At 32.4% G+C, this 19852-nt stretch overlaps 1 long non-coding RNA gene across 1 annotated transcript; it reads right to left on the bottom strand.

Annotated features, from left to right (window-relative positions):
• Window positions 1-1672: 1672 nt before the first annotated feature.
• On the bottom strand, window positions 1673-12972 carry LOC148605192 (uncharacterized). Its single transcript, XR_015916076.1, has 5 exons — window positions 12841-12972; window positions 8231-8367; window positions 6065-6138; window positions 4414-4446; window positions 1673-3757 (listed from the first exon to the last, which is right to left on the bottom strand). It is a non-coding gene; the product is annotated as an uncharacterized LOC148605192 (long non-coding RNA).
• Window positions 12973-19852: the final 6880 nt, after the last annotated feature.

Below are 19852 nucleotides of genomic sequence, written 5' to 3'. Positions count from 1 at the left end.
TAGATGCTTCTTAAAACTATATGTACCTAGATACTTATCAAAAGTATCTAGTTACTTCGCAAAAACTATCTAGATACTTCACAACTATCAAGATACTTATCACACTTATCTGGATACTTCGCAAAAGCATCTAGATGCTTCTCACAACTATCTAGATACTTCACAAAAGCATCTTGATGCTTTTAACAACTATTTAGTTACTCCTCACAAGAATTTAGGTGCTTCAAAAAAAAAAAAAACTCTAGATACTTCGCAAAAGCATCTAAATGCTTCCCACAGCTACATGTGTCTAGATGCATATCAAAAGTATCTAGTTACTTCGCAAATGCATCATTAGCTTCGCACAACTATCTAGATACTTCTCACAACTATATAGATAATTCTCACAAGCATCTGGGTGCTTTTCAAAAACTATCAAGATACTTAACTTCGCAAAAGCATCTAGACACTTCTCACAACTATCAAGATACTTATCACACTTATCTAAATACTTCACAAAAGCATCTAGATGATTCTCACAACTATCTAGATACTCCTCACAACTATCTAGATACTTCTTACAACTATCTAGATACTCCTCACAACTATCTAGATACTTCTTGCAACTTTCTAGATACTTCTCACAAGCATCTAGACACTTCTCAAAAACATCTAGATGCTTCTCATAACTAACTAGATACTCATCAAAAGTCTCACGATACTTTGCAAAGGCATTTAGATGCTTCTCAAAACTGTCTAGATGCTTCGCACAACTATTTAGATAATTCTCACAAAGCATCTAGATACTTCGTAAAAGCTAACAAAAAATAAACCATAAATTTAAAAAAAGGAGGTTTTAGAAAAAAAAAAGAAAAGAATTTCAGGCTATATTTCTCATTGTTTTGGTACACATTTTGCATGAAATTAAGAAAATTATCCAACAAAAGAGGATTAAGTATTGTAAGACATGGGTTTTTACAGCTTCACGAGGTTTATACAATGATGTGTGCGAGTACATGTACCGAACATTATTATCTACATCGAAACTACATTAGATACATGCGCTCCGTAATTCTATGTTTAAACCAACGAAAGACAAATATATTGTACACAGCACGAAGACAGTGAATATGTAGATACACATGTACATGTAAGTGTGTTTGTGTTTTCCCTTTCATTTCGTGATATTTCGTTTTCTAGTACAGGTACATGTATTGCATTTTGTTTTTGTTTTTATTTATTTATTTATCTATTTATTTTTGTTTCGCTACTTGTCGTTACTTCTTCGTTCGTTCGTCTGTGGTGAACATCGGTAGAATTGGTATTCTAATTGCAATTTATACATGTACCTGCAACCCCTTCCTTGGAACAAGAAGCCATTTCACGTTCTTAAATTTAATTAACTTTGTATTTCTAAATACTTCACAGATTGGTCAAGAACAGTAATAAATTCATATCAACAATGCAAAATATAAACCCATGACACAATTTGTTCCCTATCTGATAGCAAATTTACATTTTAAATCTTTTCACACCTCCGTCGCATTCATGAATGTTAATGTATTATTCTACTGCCACTTTAAATCAGTTTTTAAGAGTACTAATTATGATGAAGTATTTGAAATATAAGTCTTTCTCAAATAAATCCTACGACTGCATCAGGTATTGGTGCATATGTACATGCATTCACATGTTTGTTTTTGTTTTTGTTTTTTGTTTTCGTCGTCTTTGTGACAACGTACGGTACGTTCTTTTTGTTGAGATACACGCACATGTACTACAAGTCAATATTTCAACTACATAATCAATGACTGAGATGACAGTGCTGCAGGGGTAGCCATGTAATTTGTACTTCTGTCAGTAATATTTCAAGAATCGATATCTCATTAGTTGATATTTTGAGAAACATAGGAAGTGTATGTAACCAGCTTTACCAGTACGAAACTTCCAGTACGTGGTTTCTATGCACAAACTCATCTCACTTTGCACGAAAGCATCTACATTCTTGAACTATATATCCTGCAATGCATCCCCCAATAAAGAACGAAACGACTCCTGTAGTAACAAGTGCAACTGTAGTAACATAATGATTACAATTTAATCCAGTCAAAACACAACCTACGCCTGCGCATATAATTCCCGCCAAACACCAGGTCAAAGGACACACAACTTTTAAACAATACCGTTCCGAAAGTCTTACTTTGGAAAACAAACCAATTCCACATAGTCCAGTCAAAAATGTAATTAGGCTCCCAACTATCGGAAGAATTATTATAAAAACACGTGTTGTAAGATCATCTATGTCACATTCATAATTTTGATACAACTCTGCGGAGAGAATGAATATTATTCCCGTAAACGTCCAAAAAAGCATACACGACCATCTCAGACAGTCTCGTCTACAAGCTAAAATGTAAAAGTCGCCATTGTCCCTCATTCTCGACGAGAATTCACAGTTTAAATTATTCTATTCCATACAAACACTAATAAATCAATCAAGTGGGAGCATATTGATCTCCATTTAAATGTACGATAAGAAGTTTGATGAATGTATGTAGGAAGTAAGTATGCAGGTATACGTAAGATTCCATTTATGAAATCTATATTTAAATTTTAACTACTAGTTGTAGCGAAAACAATATTTCAAGACCAGGTAACCAGTTGCGGGTTCAGGACACCCCTCTTTGGTGGGAATGTTTTTTTTTTCTATGGTAGAATTGAAAAATAGGAAACTCTTACCACCCCTCCCTGCTCGAAATCCCTTTTTATAAGTTTCTGGTATACTCGAAATAGTACTTTTAGTAGTAATATTTTCCAAATTTTAACAGAATGTCGAAAAACAATGTCTAACGCAACAATGGATAACAAAATCAGGAATATAAGTAGAAATTGTAAATGAAAAAAAATAAAAATATGATACATTTTGTACTCATATCATATAATATCATTTCTAAATATAGGAACAATAAAGTCACAAACTAATCCTCCAGTTTTATGTTGTTGTTATTAAACTAATGTACAAGTCTTTGAAAGAATTGTGAACGAATTTTTTTAAATCGGAAACATGCAAAACTATGTAATATTCATTTGAAATGCATTTCAATAGATTTATAACCCATTTAAAAAGTGCTAATGAAAATCTTGTGTCATTCCTTTTTTATGACGACAAAAATAGTTTAGTAAAAGTGTATGTGTGGTGGATTATTTCATCCCCTTTTTCACCCACTGACACAGTAAGCATGAAACACTGAAGTTAAGTATACAAAAGCATTAAAACCCGAATGAGAACTCTCTTAGGACTGAAAAAAAACACCATTTAACACGTGTGTACAGACGGAAGGGCTGTGAATGTCAAAATAAACGCATAAAGAAAAAGAACGAGCATATTCAAATTAATTCAGTTAAATCAAATTCAGTTAGGATCAGTGTTCTCAAATCACCAATTCAGTATACATGTAACATACTGTGGAGTTGGCTGCGCGGTCTGGAATTACGATGAACTTTGGCAACCTTAGGTCGAATAGACATGTCACAAGAAAGACCAATAAAAGATTTCAATCGAGCGTCGGGAACGTACTTCGTCAGTGGGGTCACCGGTTAACATCCAATCAAATTACTCGCTTTTAACTGACCCTCAGTTCAATGAGTGAATGACATTAATATAGACTACAAATAACTGTTTAGAAATATTAAGCGCTCCTTGCAGACTTTAATTCCTTATTCTTTCTATAATTTGAAGATTGGAATATACAAGGTCAATGAGCCACTTCAGTCTTTCCTGAAACAAAAGTACGCAAAACATTTATTTTTATAAAAACGCAAATGGCTTTAAGAACATTTTTTTGACAATCATACAAGTTTCATATAACATGGAACATGTTGTTGATGTTTTTGTTTGTTTGTTTTTTTTTTGTTTTGTTTTTTGTTTTGTTTTTGTTTTGTTTTGTGTTTTTTTTCTCCAAAATATAGAAAATCAAATTCGTGTTTCAGTATTTTTTTTATTTGCATATGCTATCATTACATTAAAACTCTGTCTTTGATTTCAGTCGAAGTGAAGACTGTGATTCCTTATCTAAAGTCGATTTTCGTAGAAAAGTACCCGTTTTGTCACAAAAGTAAATGTACATGTAATGAACATCACTCTGAAATAATTGAATCGTTGTATCACTGTACACTTTGTTATTTAGTCGACGAACTGTTAGATTGTGACGTATCCTACTGCATGGAAAAATTGTTCCGAAAGAGTAATGAAGGGAACCAAGGTTATAGCGGTAATCAAAAGAATGTAATCCAGGGACAAAGACCAGACATGGAAAGCAGACATACACAAGTCATATATAAATGATTTTATGTAACACATAGTTTGTGACTTGTAAAGAATGTTACTCGAAATGACTTCGACAATTACAGAATAATCAGCATATTAAAACTTACCTTTTGTATATATGATAGGTATCTTTTGATGGTCTGAAAAATAGAGTAAGAGAGTCGGAGAAAAAAACGATTAATTGGAATAATGATGTAATACAAGAGCAGGTGTTTTCCATGTAATGACTCCGTCAAAAATTTATAGTTAAACATTTGAAACTCCGTGTAGAACAAAGAAAATTAAGCCAATATGAAAAGCTAATATAGGGAATATGTCTGACACTATCGATAGCTGAACAAATAACACGAAGCGGTTTAGAATGACAGATCGAAAACAAAACAAAAACTCACTTTCTGAAAAATTAACACTGAAAATATTGGACAGACGTTTACGATAAAAAAAAAAGAAAAGAAAAAAAAAATCAGAACAGTTACCTTTTCAATGTTTAGGAATTACCTTTGAAAGGTTGGTTCTCCTCTGGAAGTCCGCAATTAACACATATAAGTCTAAAGCACGACGCTAATGAAGGAGTGGCTTTTGTAATAAACGATTCGAATCCATAGGACAAGGCTAATGAGAAAGCGTATCCCGTTTTGAACACTATAGCGTGGGGATGGTAGGGGTCAGAATTGTCAGTGGTCAGGAGGGTCATATCTCAGAAGGGTCAAATGGGTGAGATTGGTTATTGGCCAGAATTGTCAATGGCCAGGGGTCACTTCCGTAAACACCCAAGGCCCACTTCCGCTCACACCCAAGGGTCACTTCCAGTTCATGACCACCGGATGTGACGTCATGCATAGGGGCATTTGGAGTGCTCCTCTGGCTCTTCCTGAAAAATCATAAGCCAAACTTGCATTTATACAACTTGTGCTTAAACACATGAAAGGAGCATTCATCGAAACGCACGATAGAAGTGCTCGTGCGTTTGGAGAGCGTTTAGGGTGCGTTTAGGTATCGTTCGTGCGGGACATCTAGACGTCACAAAGAGTGAATGTAAACGCATTTTAAATAAACATAAAAAATATTAAAAAAGGGTTCTACGAAAACAGTTCTGCTACTATAGACAGTTTTTCTGACAGTTCTTTCAGAGCCGTCTCGACAAGAACTGTTCTAGTGGTAGAGCCAGCTAAATGAGAACAGTTCTACTAGTAGAGCAAGCTCTGCTACAACTGTCAGAAGAACTGATTGTAGATGTCCGAGAACTGTTCTTAATCTGTCATAGAACTCTTCTTCTGACAGTTTTAGGATAGTTGTGTGAGAGGTTAGAACTGATCTGATCTGTAAGCATTACAATGTAACATTTTCGCCATTTGGATAGTTTGACAACCTCATACTTTTCTAACAATACATCAAGCTATTATATGAATTCACGTCCGTCTCTTCAGATTGTTGGATATTTAAAGTGCCTACAATGGTTTTCAAAAATAGCCAGTCTTGTTTTCACAATCTTCAATACCAAACAGTACAAAAATGCACCTTTTGATATGTGTATACCTTCAAGAGTGAATAGCACTGATCTTGCATTTTGATAAATTTGAAGAGAAAATGGTACATTTTAATGCTTATGTTGGCATTCAAAGAAAGGTCAGCAAACGCACGATCAACAATGCATGAATGCTAAAATTTAATACGTGAACTTCTCAAAGAGTATACCTGGGTCAGTATTAATTAATCAGGTCGAAATTAATATTGTATTCTTATTCAAAACATACTCACTTCCCGAGTTCCTGCATCGCTGACTGCGAACCAATCGACTGATGAAATCACAGTACCAACTTAAGGAGGTAGACCTAGGGTATGGAACACAACTCTTACAAATCATTGGAACGTTTGTATTCGGTATTTTACATCACTTTCTTGTAAGCATCAAGGTAACTTTGATTAATTTCATTCTATTTCAAATGAAAGCTTGATAGGCTTTAGTGAAATTGAATATGATACATTAATTTTCTGACAACAGTACTGTCGAATAAGCGCCTGTTATTAAGAATTTATTCATTTACACGCGAATTATTATCACACTCTCTTATCATAATGAACCCCAGAGCATACATACCAGGGATTCAAAGAAGGAAATGTCTGATTATGCCTTTTAGGTCAAAATATTTTTCTTTTTGGTTTCTATTCGAAACTGACGCTGTATAGTTCTGATATAATGGAAGTTGCCATTTCACCAGTCTTTATTGTATTTAATTTTGGAAAATGGATTTAAAGTGATCATAAGTATAATAGTAACTAAATCTCCGCGCCCCCTTATGTAAATATCGAGGTTAAAGGTGTTGTAGATTATTACACTTAATTTGTTGATGCGCTTCCCTACATTGATATCCAGAAAGGTTTACTTTACTATAAATGTGCTTGAAAAAGACGATTAAACCGACAATGACTATGTTGCTGTTTTCTCTTTCTTTATTTGTGTTTGTATGAATTTATCACGAACTATTATACATTATTCTTAAAGGCCATGTGTGGGATTTCAGGGCGATAATAAAGAATGCATATAAAGAAAACAGATAATGAAGTTTGAACATGCCAAATAAGCAGCATAGCTGAAGCTTAACTCAAACACCAACCTATATATTTAATTGATTTTAGAAAGGTTACACTTCTACTGTAAAAAATGCAACTAAAAGCGTAAAATTGTCGAGTTTAATGAGTAATCAAATATTAACAATTTGAAAATGTGTGAGAACATCCAATTGAATGAGCAATTTTTATTTGCAATATCAAGATTGAGAACTTAATGTCTCTGACAAAACGATTATAGACGCCAAGGCAATATTCATTTTCAACTGCCCGGATGTTTCCTTGCTATTGTCATTTGTCATGTGAACTTGCCGTTTTTGTTTGCTTTTCTGTAAGACTATTTCATGGTGATATTTGCAGATCAGCTAGGTTATTTCATACATTAAATTATCTTTTTCCCCCAAACTCTAGAGTCAAGCGTGGACAATTACAATCCTGTTACTGAACATCTCAGTGCTCATGTATGATAACCTTTTATTTGCCCTTTATATATGACTAAAAAATAAATCCTGCTTACAAATTTACGCAGTCATGTAACAATTTTCCTCTAATGAAAAAGAAGAAAATCCCAATTGTCCTAATTACTCACCTGGTTAAGTCTTCGCCTTTCAATGGCAATAACTCGATCAAGGAGTTTTTCGACCATTTTGACTCAATGAAGACTTTGGTAGGACTTAATCATCATTTCATCAATTCGAAATTTCATTCCATTATAGTTTTCAATATATCGACTGAAAACTGCTAAAAACGCACATTTCAAGGGCAATAAATCTTAAATGGAGTCGTTTGACAACTTTCATCCCTGGAGACTTTTGTACTCTTTATAATGATGATCTTTTCAGCAATTGAACGATATATACTATATATAACGGTTTTGAAGATATATGCAAAAACTAGTGTCTGACCCCTATATTTTTTTATTAACAGAAGCCAAGTTCAAAAAGGTCAATAAATCCAATATGAGTTAACCTATTTCACCAAAATTTGACCACAGATAGATCTGATTATACTTAATATTTCTACCTCTATTACGTTACGGTTTATTAGATATAGACAAAAATCTGCTGTCTGTCCACTATGTTCTTTTTTACTAGCAGCGGCCATGTATCTGCTGTAGTGATGACTTCAATCTTGTAGCAACATATTGATTTTTCAGAAGCATAACTGTGAGAAATCTTGCGCGTTACAAAAAGTCTGCATAGTTACGACAAGCTATGGCATAACGTATGAGTTGTGATATGAAAACTTCATACTGGGGTGCTGAAGGGATGTTGACACTGATGAAAGTAAAGAAGACAATGCTGAATGAAAAGTCATCGCGTTTGTCGTAAAGTTTGATCAATAATTTTCGTTTACCATCGATCTCTTAGTGTAGGTCAGGATATGAGGCTGACTTCGCAGCGTCTGTTGTATTTTTTTTATCTCAAGTACTCTTGGGTAGATGCGATGTTTCAAGCCCTCGAAACTAGGATTGTTTAACGGTAGTACGTCATCTATACAACGAAAACTGAAGATTTATGAAACTATAAGCATTAAAAAAAAACAAAACAAAAAAAAAAAAAACAAAAAAAAAAGTCCAAAAAGGTCCAGCAAGGTTCAACAGATTTTCATCAAAATTTTGACCACAGATAGATCTTACCATACTGAATACTTTTACCTTATGTCAGAATCTGGTTTAACGTGATGGGTATAAGATGTATACAAAAATCTGAAGTCTGACCCCTATGTTCTATTTTCAGTAGCAGTGGCCATGTTCTTTAACCAATCAAAAATCCAAACGGTCCTTTCGTGCAAGATATTGTAAATCCATTTATTAGTGTCAGAGGAGAAGGTGTTTGGAGAAATTGTTAACAACGGCGACGACGACGAACGCCAGGTGAGCTAAACATGTCTTTTTTTTTAATTTGATACAATGTATGACGATTAAATTGGGGGGATGGAAAAGCATTTTTTATTCTAACAGATAGTTAATACGACATTGATCCAAATCCCCATGTATAATAATATACATCAAGTTTTTAAGCGCGTTAAACTTTAAATTACAGTGGAAAATAAAGAGGTATACTTCTACATATAAGAATATTATTATACAAGGGAAAAGCGCATGTTCATGTATATGTGTAAAAAGACATTTGAATATCATCAAGTTACATTTGTTCCATAATTGCATTAATTCAAATCCTTACGTATCCACCCGTACCGGCCACTATTCTTCCAAACGCACAACCTCCAATAAACGAACATACCCATCCAACGAGGAAGAGTGGTAATAACAACTCTCCATTGTGACAGCTCTTGATAACGAATACAAAAAAAAAACAAACTGCAAACGTTAATGCTGCTACTATAAGAATTAGTAGGAAAAGAGCTTTGCAGTATATTATCGATTCCCCAGAAATGAGCACAAGATTACCCCGACAAGTAGGAAGGCGAAGGCAGATCCTATTGGAAAGATTATTCTTCGATTCTGTTCATTGCCGTCTGTGCAATACTTGTCTTGTGTAAGGTTAGCAGCCAAGATAAAAATTAAACCAAGTGAAAGCCTTAAGATGAGACATGTCCATTTCAATGTGTCTTGTCCACAGTTGCACTTGAAATTACGAGCCATTGAAGAAATGTGTAGATGTCGAATATGAAACAATTAAGAATGAAGTAAACCTTAAAATATTTGCGTCGCCAAAATCAGATATGCAATAAAACCTGGTAACCCATATAAATGCAACGTCTTTATTAGTCCCTACACACCGATTACATGTACAATATATATTTATTTAAAATTCTGGAAATGGAACACATGCCTTTACCGATCAATTTTCTCAATCCAAAAGGAGTTTTCTCTGTATTTATATCTAAAATGTTGTTTACTTGAGGGAAACAAGCAACTCCTTGTTCTGTTCTCATATGCAAGGAAAAGGCTCGCTAAAGTGGATATGCCGACGTTATATTACAAGTATACTACCTAGTATGCCCTTATATTATATTATCAAATTAAGTCGTTATAAAAATGTATTACACATGTACACATGTAACACCGTATTCCTGTTTCTGTAAGCACTGAACACACAATTAAAGCCATGTGCCATTAAAACGTGCACTTGGACTGACAATATCAATAAATTATTAGTAACTAATAATTGATTGGCAAGCAACTGTTTGCTTTCATTCATTACAAAATCAAAGAAAGAGCAATTACTTTTCGGTTTTATAGATAAACCAAATTGATTTTTTGAGTAATTCTGCTGTCACTTTCACTTTTGTATTTTTACACGAACGCAATTAAGAAGACAAGTGTGCATAAGTGGCAGTTAAGACTTCATGTATATTTTACAGTAGTGCGCCCCTACCCCGCATTCGCCCCTGAAAGCACCCCTCATGTCGTGGATAACCATGTTATAGTAATGAGCGTGAGAAATATTACTTTACAAATACATTGTACTTTGACATGCTACTTCAGGATATTGCAAGTCAAAGTGGACAAAATAAATATTTTATAATATTAGAAAAAATGTTTTGATATGTGAAATCCATTTTTAATATTAGAAATTAATTTTCTAATATTATGAATTACCGATTTTGTAATATTACAAAATATCACACATTTAGTAATATTAGAAAATGAATTTGTAACATTAGAAAATGAATTGGTAATATTTAAAGGTAGAAATTGAATACAACAAATCTATTTTCTAATATTAGAAAATCAATCTCTTATATTCAAAATAGATTTTTTTTAATATTAGAAATTCAATTTAATTCTTAATATTAAAACAAAATGGTTATGTAATATTAGAAAATAAATTTGTAATATTAGAAAATAAATTACTAATATTAGAAAATAAATTACTAATATTAGAAAATAAATTTGTAATATTAGAAAATAAATTTGTAATATTAGAAAATAAATTTGTAATATTAGAAATTGAATTTGTAATATTGAAAAATCCTTTTTAATATACGAACCACTTATTTTGTAATATTAAAACAGATTCTTTTGTGATATTACAAATTTATTTTATGTACCATGAAAACTGATTTATTCAACGGGTCATAGTTTTCCTTTCCTCGTTTGTCTACCACGGACTTGACTTTTTATGTGCAACTCGGCGAGTGTTTCTAGAAAAGCAGAGGATGCTTACCCTGGTGCACCTGGTCCATGCTCCCAGTTTTTAGTGGAGTCCGAGTTGCTCGTTTGCCTTTAATTACTTTGTATGTATGATTTTAGTTACTTTATGTTCTTTGTTGTGTATGTCTGTTTTCCAAGTCTGGTCTTTGTCACTGGATTACATTCTTTTGATTACCTCTGTACCCCTTGGGTCCCATGATTACTCTTTAATGTCAGAAAGTATTTTTTGGTATTAAAAATTCATTTTGTAATATTCAAATTCATGTTCTAATATTACAAATTGCTTGTTAAGTAATATTACAAATTATCACACATTTAATAATGGTACAAATTGACAAATTGACTTGGTAATATTTGAAAATGAATTTAAAATGAATATTTATGTAATATTAAAAATGAATTTCTAATATTAAAAATCACTTTGCAATATTGCAAAATCTGTCACATTTTTTTAAATATTACAAGATTATTTTCTAAATAAAAAATGTTAATTGAATACAAACGATCTATTTTCTAATATTAGAAAATTAATTTCTTATATAAAAAAAATCATTTTTAAAAATTTTAATATAATTTTTTATCATCAAAAATGATTTTAATATTAGAAAAGGGTTTTGTAATATTATAAATCAAATTTGTTATATTAAAAAAATGAATTCGTAATATTAAAAGATGATTTTTTTTTCAATACTAGTAAACACTCATTTTTGTCCACTTTGGCTTGCCATATCAGGATGATATCGTATGGTCACTATATTCAAATTAAGAACACCGAATTTAGGAAGACGTATTTAACAACAGTACCAATCAAATGAAATTATCTAATATTTAGGGTGTATATTAATTGAAATAAAAAAGTACATTTTGCTTTTTGTTTTATCTCACTGAGATATAAAATTAGAAGACATCTTCAGAATGCAAGAAAGCTTACTTTCAAAAATTATATTTCTGTTTTTAATATTATTCGTGGTCTGGTAATTTGGAAAACTGATTTTTTTAAATTTCTTTGACAGGCCAAAATAAGAATAAAACTAGGTAGTACGCACACTCACAACAACCAACGCTTTCACATTGAAGGTGGAGCTGGTTTAAAGGTTGAAAGTCGGATAGTAATTGGAGGCAGCCGAAACCTTAAACGCATCCATAGGAACATATTTATTCATGCCAACTTTCATGTAAAGTATAGCCATCAGTTGGCATCCGTCGTCGTCGTCGTTAACAATATTTCAAAGCTTGATATGAATGGTTGTTCGGGTATCCTGCATAAAACAGGCGTTGGAATTTTTGATCGGTTAAAACATATGACCGCTGTTATTAAAAAGAGAACAAAGCGGTCAGTCAGTGGTTTTTCGCATGCATCTGCAAAACAGTTAGGTTAAAGCTACATCACCTGTCATTTTCGTATATTTTTGTTTATGTGGAAATGTACTTTAACATTGAATTATGTCTACTAAATTGTACTTTTCCTGTATAGTTTCATTTGATATTCACAAATAAAATGCATTAAATATATGAAGTACGTGTCTATATAGTTATTGTCTTGCAAAACAAAACAAAATGACATAGATAAATTAGTATGCATGTGATTTATGGTGAAATTAATCCGTGCATTTGCTGTAAGGGCCGCTTATTTAATACCAAATCTGATTGCAAAGCGAAAGTGTTTATTCAACGGCAAGGAAGACTGACGGAATAAAGCCGTAGAAGAAAGAATTTCGAATATAACGCAATGATCCTTTTAAAATTTACGTTTTGTGATATAATGTGGCTTAAATATGGTCATTATTTATTTGAAAACTAATCAAGAAATAGATGAAATGAAATGAAAACAAGACATGCTTACCTGTGTAGCCGTTATTGTTATTGTTTTATTCAGGTTAAAGTATTTCAATTCAGGTCAGTGTCCTGTTTTGTCTTTAACAAATGTTATCGTCTGACACTACTTGACAACAATTGCTGAAATAATCCTTATTATAAGGCCTAAACAAAGTCTCTATGGTGTCAATGTTGTCATTCGACTCCTAGTAAGAGGTGTTGCCCTTGAAGGATGAAACATGAGTGTTTGTTTGTTTGTTTGTTTGTTTGTTTGTTTGTTTGTTTTTTTTTGTTTCTTGTTGTTAATATTTTCACAGTTTTCAGCCAATCTTGAAAACGAAAACTATGGTAGAAAGAAACTCTAAATTGCTGAAATATTTTTGAGTTTAAACAGGTGAGCAATTCAGACTCCTGGGAGCCCCTTGTTTGTTATTCTAACCTGCCAATACGGCTTGAGTCTTCCTGATGTACGTTTGAATTGCCTTAATACGTGCTTTGAATTATTATGGTTAGACATGTCTTTGATTCGAAAATATGGCAATAGTCTTTTGTGTATATATGTATATATATGTTCTTTTGAGAACATTACACTTTAAGCTCACACTAAAAACAACCAAATCAAGAACGATAACAAAGTTCTAATTTCATGTACAATATATATAAATTTTATCTTAAAAGCGCAAGCCTAAAATAAAAAAAAAGCAAAGACCGATTTTGTGATCTTCAACAGTTCCTGAAACAGGAAATAAAACTAAACCAATCTTGTCTTTTTTTCATAAGACTGCTAATGTGGAAACCTTCAAAACTTCAAATTTCTTTATAACTGCTTACAAAAAATTATTTAATACAGATATTACAATTTCCATACATGTAAGCGTTACAATGTACCATGTTTACCTTTGGATTATGTAACAACTTCAGACTAATAATAGGCCACGTTATTACATGTTGTCTCTTTATATTGTATGGTATCTAAATGTTTGTGTCAAAAACTAATCACTCTGGTTTTATACAATCCTCATTACCAAACAGTACAAAAATGCACCGTTTGATATGTGTATATACTTTTAAGAGTGGATAGCACTGATCTTGCCCAAGAAAACTCTTGACAACTAGAGAAATATTATTATTATTAATACCGTTATTCTAGTGGGAGAAATGGTACAATGTAAAGCTTATGTCATGCGTTTAATTGCACGCTCAACAAATGCACGATCAACGATGCACGAATGCTAACATTTGAAACGTGAACTCTTCAACGAGTGTACCTGGGTCAAAAATTAAAATCAATATATTCAGTTGCAGTCGAAATTAATATTTGATCTTTATTAAAAACATAATTACTCCGGGAGTTCATAAAATAGATTTTCACCAAAATTTGACCATAAATAGATCGCATTATGCTGAATTATTTTTGTCATAACTTGGTTACACCTAACGGTACTGGACATATGTATAAAACTCTACTGTGTGACTCTTATGTTTTATTTTTAGTAACACTGTCATGCTTTTAAAACGATCAAAAATTCAAACAGTCATTTTGTTTGAATACCCTAAAAAACATAAATACCAACTCTCATTGAATCTTCTAAAGTATTTTCTGAGGAAACAGCAAAAACAGAAAAAAAAAACAAAACAAAAAAAAACAAAAACGTCCAAACAGGGCAATAACTCCAACAAGGGTCAACAGATTGTCACAAAATTCTTAGCACAAAAATTGAGCTTAAAGTCTTTTTTTTTAATTTGATACAACGTATGCAGATAAAATTGGAGCGACCCTGGAGATAAGAGCTGCTTTTTATACTAACAGCTAATATAACATTGATCATTATACCCAAGTTCTATAATGAAACATATTTTTAAGTGCGTTAAACTTTACTTTACATTGGAAAATAAAAATGTACATTTCCACATGTAATAATTTTATTATACAAGGGAAATGGATATGTACATGCATATGTGTAAACAGACATTTGAATATCATCAAGTTGCTATTTTTCATAATTGCATTAATTCACATCCTTACGTATCCACCCGTATCAGCCACTTTTCGTCTAAACACGCAACCTCCAATAAACGAACATACCCACCCAGTGAAGAAGAGTGGTAATAACAATTCTTCATTTTGACAACTCTTGATAACGAATACAAGAAAACAAAATGTACAAGTGGCTGCTGCTACTAAGAAATTAGTAGGAATAGAACTTTGTAGAATATAATCGATTCTCCACAAATGGTGAACTAGAAGACCCCAACTAGTAGGAAGGCGAAAGTAGCTCCTATTGGAAAGGCTATTCTTCGAGTCTGTTCATTTTCGTCTGTACAATACTTGTCTTGTGTAAGGTCAGCAGCAACGATGAAGATAATACCTAGTGACAGCCATCAGATGAAGCATGTCCATTTACAACGTGTCTTTTTCACAGTTGCACTTGAAACTAAGGTTACGATACATTGAAGAAATGTTTAGAAGCCGAATGTCTGAAATAATTAAGATTGAATTAAAACTTAAAGCATGTGCGTCCCTTAAAGGACAATAAAACCTGTCTAAATCAAACACTTGATAAACGGGTAACCAGTGTAAAAGAAACATTTTTCTTAGTCCCTTCACATTAATTACATGAACAATATCTTTTTTTAAAATTCTGTAAATCAAAGACAATGCATTTACCGATCAAATCTCTCAATCCAAAAGGAGTTTGGCTTAGACAGTTTTCACTGTATCAATATCTAATAAGTTGCTTACTAGGGAAAAAACAACTCCTTGTTCCGTTCTCATATGCAAGAAAAAAATACTCGCTAAAGAGGATATGCCCACGTTATATTATCGTGTTTGCCCTTGTATTCAATTATTAGATTAAGCCATTATAAAAATGTATTACACAGGTATAAATCATCATATAACACAGTATTACTGTTTCTGTAAATACTGAACCCGAACACATAATTGAAGCCTTGTGCCATTAAAAAGTTCAATTGTACTAAAAATATTTTTAATTAGTAACTGATAATTGATTGGCAAGAACAGTTTGCATTCATATATTACAATTTCAAATGAATAGCAACTACTACGCGGTTTCATAGAGAAACTAGATTGATTTTTGAATTTTTACCAGTGATTCTGCTTTCACTTTCACTTTTGTATTTTAACACGCAGACAATTTGCAGAATTCCCCATGTACATTTTACAGTAGTACGCCACTCCCCCACATTTGCCCCTGAAAGCAGCCTAAATTTTGTGGATAAGCATGTTATATACTTATGAGAGTGAAGAATACAATTTAAAAAAATAAGGTACATAGTACTAAGACATGTTACTTCTGGAGGATATCATATGTTTATTTTATTCAAATTAAGAACACACATAATACATACACATGAAAAAATATCACTTTATCAATCAAATGAAATTATCTAATATTACGGGTTTCTATATAAATTGAAAGTGGAACATTTTACATTTTGCTTTTTCTTTCTCAGGGCATTGAGATATAAAATTAAGGAACATCTACAGAATGTAAGAAAGATTGTTATAAAAAAATTATGTTTATTTTTTAAATATTATTCATGGTATTGTAATTTTGAAAAAAATGGATCTTATTCTCTGTTAAAAAATATCTCGCTTTGCCTTCTAAGAGGAACAATTAAATTAGAAATGGAACTCATCTTTGACACAGCTATTACAAATTGGGCATATTCTTTCTGCGCTAGGGATTTGAAAATATCTTCAACTTTCAATTATAAAGTGGGGAGGACATGTTCTGAGTTTGTAAATCATGCATTAATCTATCATATTACATGATTTTTCTACATATGTTGGTCTTTCGTCCAAATTGTATATTCGAGGAAAAAAGCTAGTTTGGAGTTATCATCAATATTTGCGCTTTGTGTTTGAATACATATATCATAAATTATTTTCAATGTTAATCTGGCAAGCTCTGCTTCACATGCAACATTTGATGCCTTACAGTGAACCCAAAAGGAGCTCTTTCAATTTGAATCATGCAGGTAAATTGTAGTTGCATGTCACCAATTTTACGTCCATTTAAAATACGTAGACCTGGCTTTATGCAAAAACTACTTAATAATTTATCACATTTGGTAAGTGTTTTGGAGTCTTTGTAGTTACTTTGTCATAACTTGATCTTTTATATAGTTATTATTTTCAATTGGAATGATACTGGAGTAATTATTTGTAATTAAATTCGGTTTTAATATAAATCATGCATTAAAGTCCCCTTAAAACATTAAATGTCAAAATTTATTTCATTTTGTTACATCTTTTGAATGGTGGTCAAAAACTGATATGTATCTAGAATTTTCTGGAGAAATGTACACCGTGGCTAAGTAAATATATTTTCTTAAGTTATACAAGCGTTTAATTTAATCCGAATGATATCAGGATGACTATTGGGTATTTATGTACACCCCCCCCCTAAATATAATTTGGTGTTTAACAAAAATGCAAATGCCACTAGAATTTTTGTTTTGTTTCTACTACTACGAGCTGCTTTGTGAACGTTTGGTATATAAATGTCATTTATTTGACCATATTTCAACCGAACTTACAATATGAAACTTAGAAATACTTTGTACAAAGTGAGGATCATACTTCCTTTATTACAAGCAGCGGATATTAAAACAAAACTTCTCTTATGTTGGTATTTCAAACAAGACTAAAACAAGTACTATCTTTAAAAAAAAAAAGATAGCCGACGCAGTAAAATGTGTTTGTGTTTGTTTGTGTTTGTTTTGTTTGTTTTGTTTTGTTTTGTTTTTGTTTTTGTTTTGTTTTTTTCTTGTTTACTTACGATTTTCATCTGGAAATAACGCATGGCACGCAATTTCAATTTTCTTTTTCGAACCCCACTAAGTTATCAGTATTTGGCCAATTTGGAAACAGAATTTTGATCAGGTGACTTGCGTTTCTATGGACGAGCGTCTTTAAGGTCAAAGGGTAAAAGCGAAACTATACCGACTGCGTCGAAAAAACATGAATCTTAGCTAAGTTTGTACATGAATAGAGTCATCTAAATAAAATATATGTTTGAAGGGGAAACAAAGAGAGTGAAACTTAATCATGGATATAACATGTACATATATAATGTCATGATAATGAAATACAATGTAGATAAAAGATAAGACTTAATTAGTCTTACGGAAACAAAAAATGATAAATGTTAAATGCACAGGTACATGTATTTATATGTAAATTGTATTATATCTATAAATAACCAAACACTGAGATTTTGAAACACAAATCAGATTTTCAAAAAACAAAAACATTTTGTAATGACGTTTGGTGTGGCATAGGACATATAATACAGTTCACCATTAACTCGATGTGGATCCTGAAAAATCCGAAAGATCTTTTGGAGACAATCAGTTCAAGACTATTATCTGAATATAATAGCATTTAAACCTATGATTTTCACCACACTGTATACTTCTATTCCCCATACTCAGTTAAAATCCCGACTTACAAACCTTATACATTTTATATAACGTTGTTTTTCCATTTAAAATGTTACACCTAAATACAAATATATAGTTCTTGGTAGAGATTCCTCATACTTTGTAAGAAATAATTCCAAATCATCTCGCAAAAATACAGAGGAAAATGTTAACAAAATGTTCGAATTTTTAATCGACAACATATTTGTCCAATGTGGTGGACGTGTTTTTCAACACACGGTCGGCATTCCAATTGGAAAAAATTGTGCTCCTTTACTTGCTGACCTATTCCTTCACTCTTATGAGGCTGACTTATAGCTGATCTGATTCGAAAGAAAGAATCGTTTGGCTAGATCCTTTAGTCTCAGTTACCGTTATATAGATGATTATTTTTAAAAATCCTAATTTTGGGGTCTGGATACATCGATTCTACCCAAAAAGAACTTGAAATAAAGGATACTATAGACATTGTCAAGTCAGCCTCATATCTTGACCTACATTTAGAAATCGATGGAAAAGGAAAACTATTGACCATACTTTACGCCAAACGTGATGACATTTCATTCAGAATTGCCAACTTTCCTTTCATCTGTGGCAACATCCTTTCAGCACCTGCGTATGGAGTGTTCATATCACAACTCATACATTATGCCAGAGCTTGCCGAAACTACGCAGACGTTTTGTGTCGCGCTAGAACAAATCGGCTTCTGGAACAGGGTTATGTTGCTACAAGATAGAAGTCATCACTACAGAAGTTTTGTGGTCGTCATCATGAACTCGTGGATCGTTATGGTGTACCCATCTGCACTTTTCCTCGTTTGTCTACCACGGACTTGACTTTTTATGAGCAACTCGGTGGGTGTTTCTAGACAAACAGAGGATGCTTATTCTACGAGTGCACCTAGTATATATTCCCAGTTTTTAGTGGAGTCCGAGTTGCTCATTTGCTTTTGTTTGTTTGTATGATTTTAGTTACTCTATGTTCTTTTTTGTGTATGTCTGTTTTCCTTGTCTGGTCTTTGTCACTAGATTACATTCTTTTGATTACTGTTATAACCTTGGTTGCCTTGAATACTCTTTTGTTTTCAATGATAGTTGGGTCTCCGGTTTGGTCGAATACGTTCTGTTTTTTTTCCGATTCTCTACCTCGTGTAGGCGGTTGGCAATGTTTTGAATATCCTTAAAATATGCAGCACGACATTCAACGCGTTTTAGTTTGGTAATTATTGAAATGTCACAGTTAATTCTGATCACTGATCTTTCTTTCATCGGCATAGTTTTCTCTTTTCCATTACTGTAGCGTTTGTTTCTTGTTGCAGAAGTTACATTGCTTGTTTTTCCACCAATCTATGTGTGTGGATAGGCTTTTCTAGGATTGTTTATTGTTACTAATGTCACTATTATTCAATATGTCCTCGAGCGTCTTCCCAGTTACGCAATCATCGTACTTTGCTGGGGTCGGCTTTGGTCTTCTTCCTCGTTGCATATGGTTTTGTGTTTGTTTACAATTCGGTAAAAATAGTAATAAATATTATGTGCATCAGTACCTTTTTATTTACTTATTTTTATCAGTCCGTGTCTTTTATGTC

The sequence above is a fragment of the Perna viridis genome, chromosome 10, assembly GCF_037379345.1.
Source record: "Perna viridis isolate PV_CMFRI_1.1 ecotype Kerala chromosome 10, ASM3737934v1, whole genome shotgun sequence".
Lineage (NCBI taxonomy): Eukaryota > Metazoa > Mollusca > Bivalvia > Mytilida > Mytilidae > Perna > Perna viridis.
This window is presented reverse-complemented; position numbering and strand designations above follow the sequence as displayed.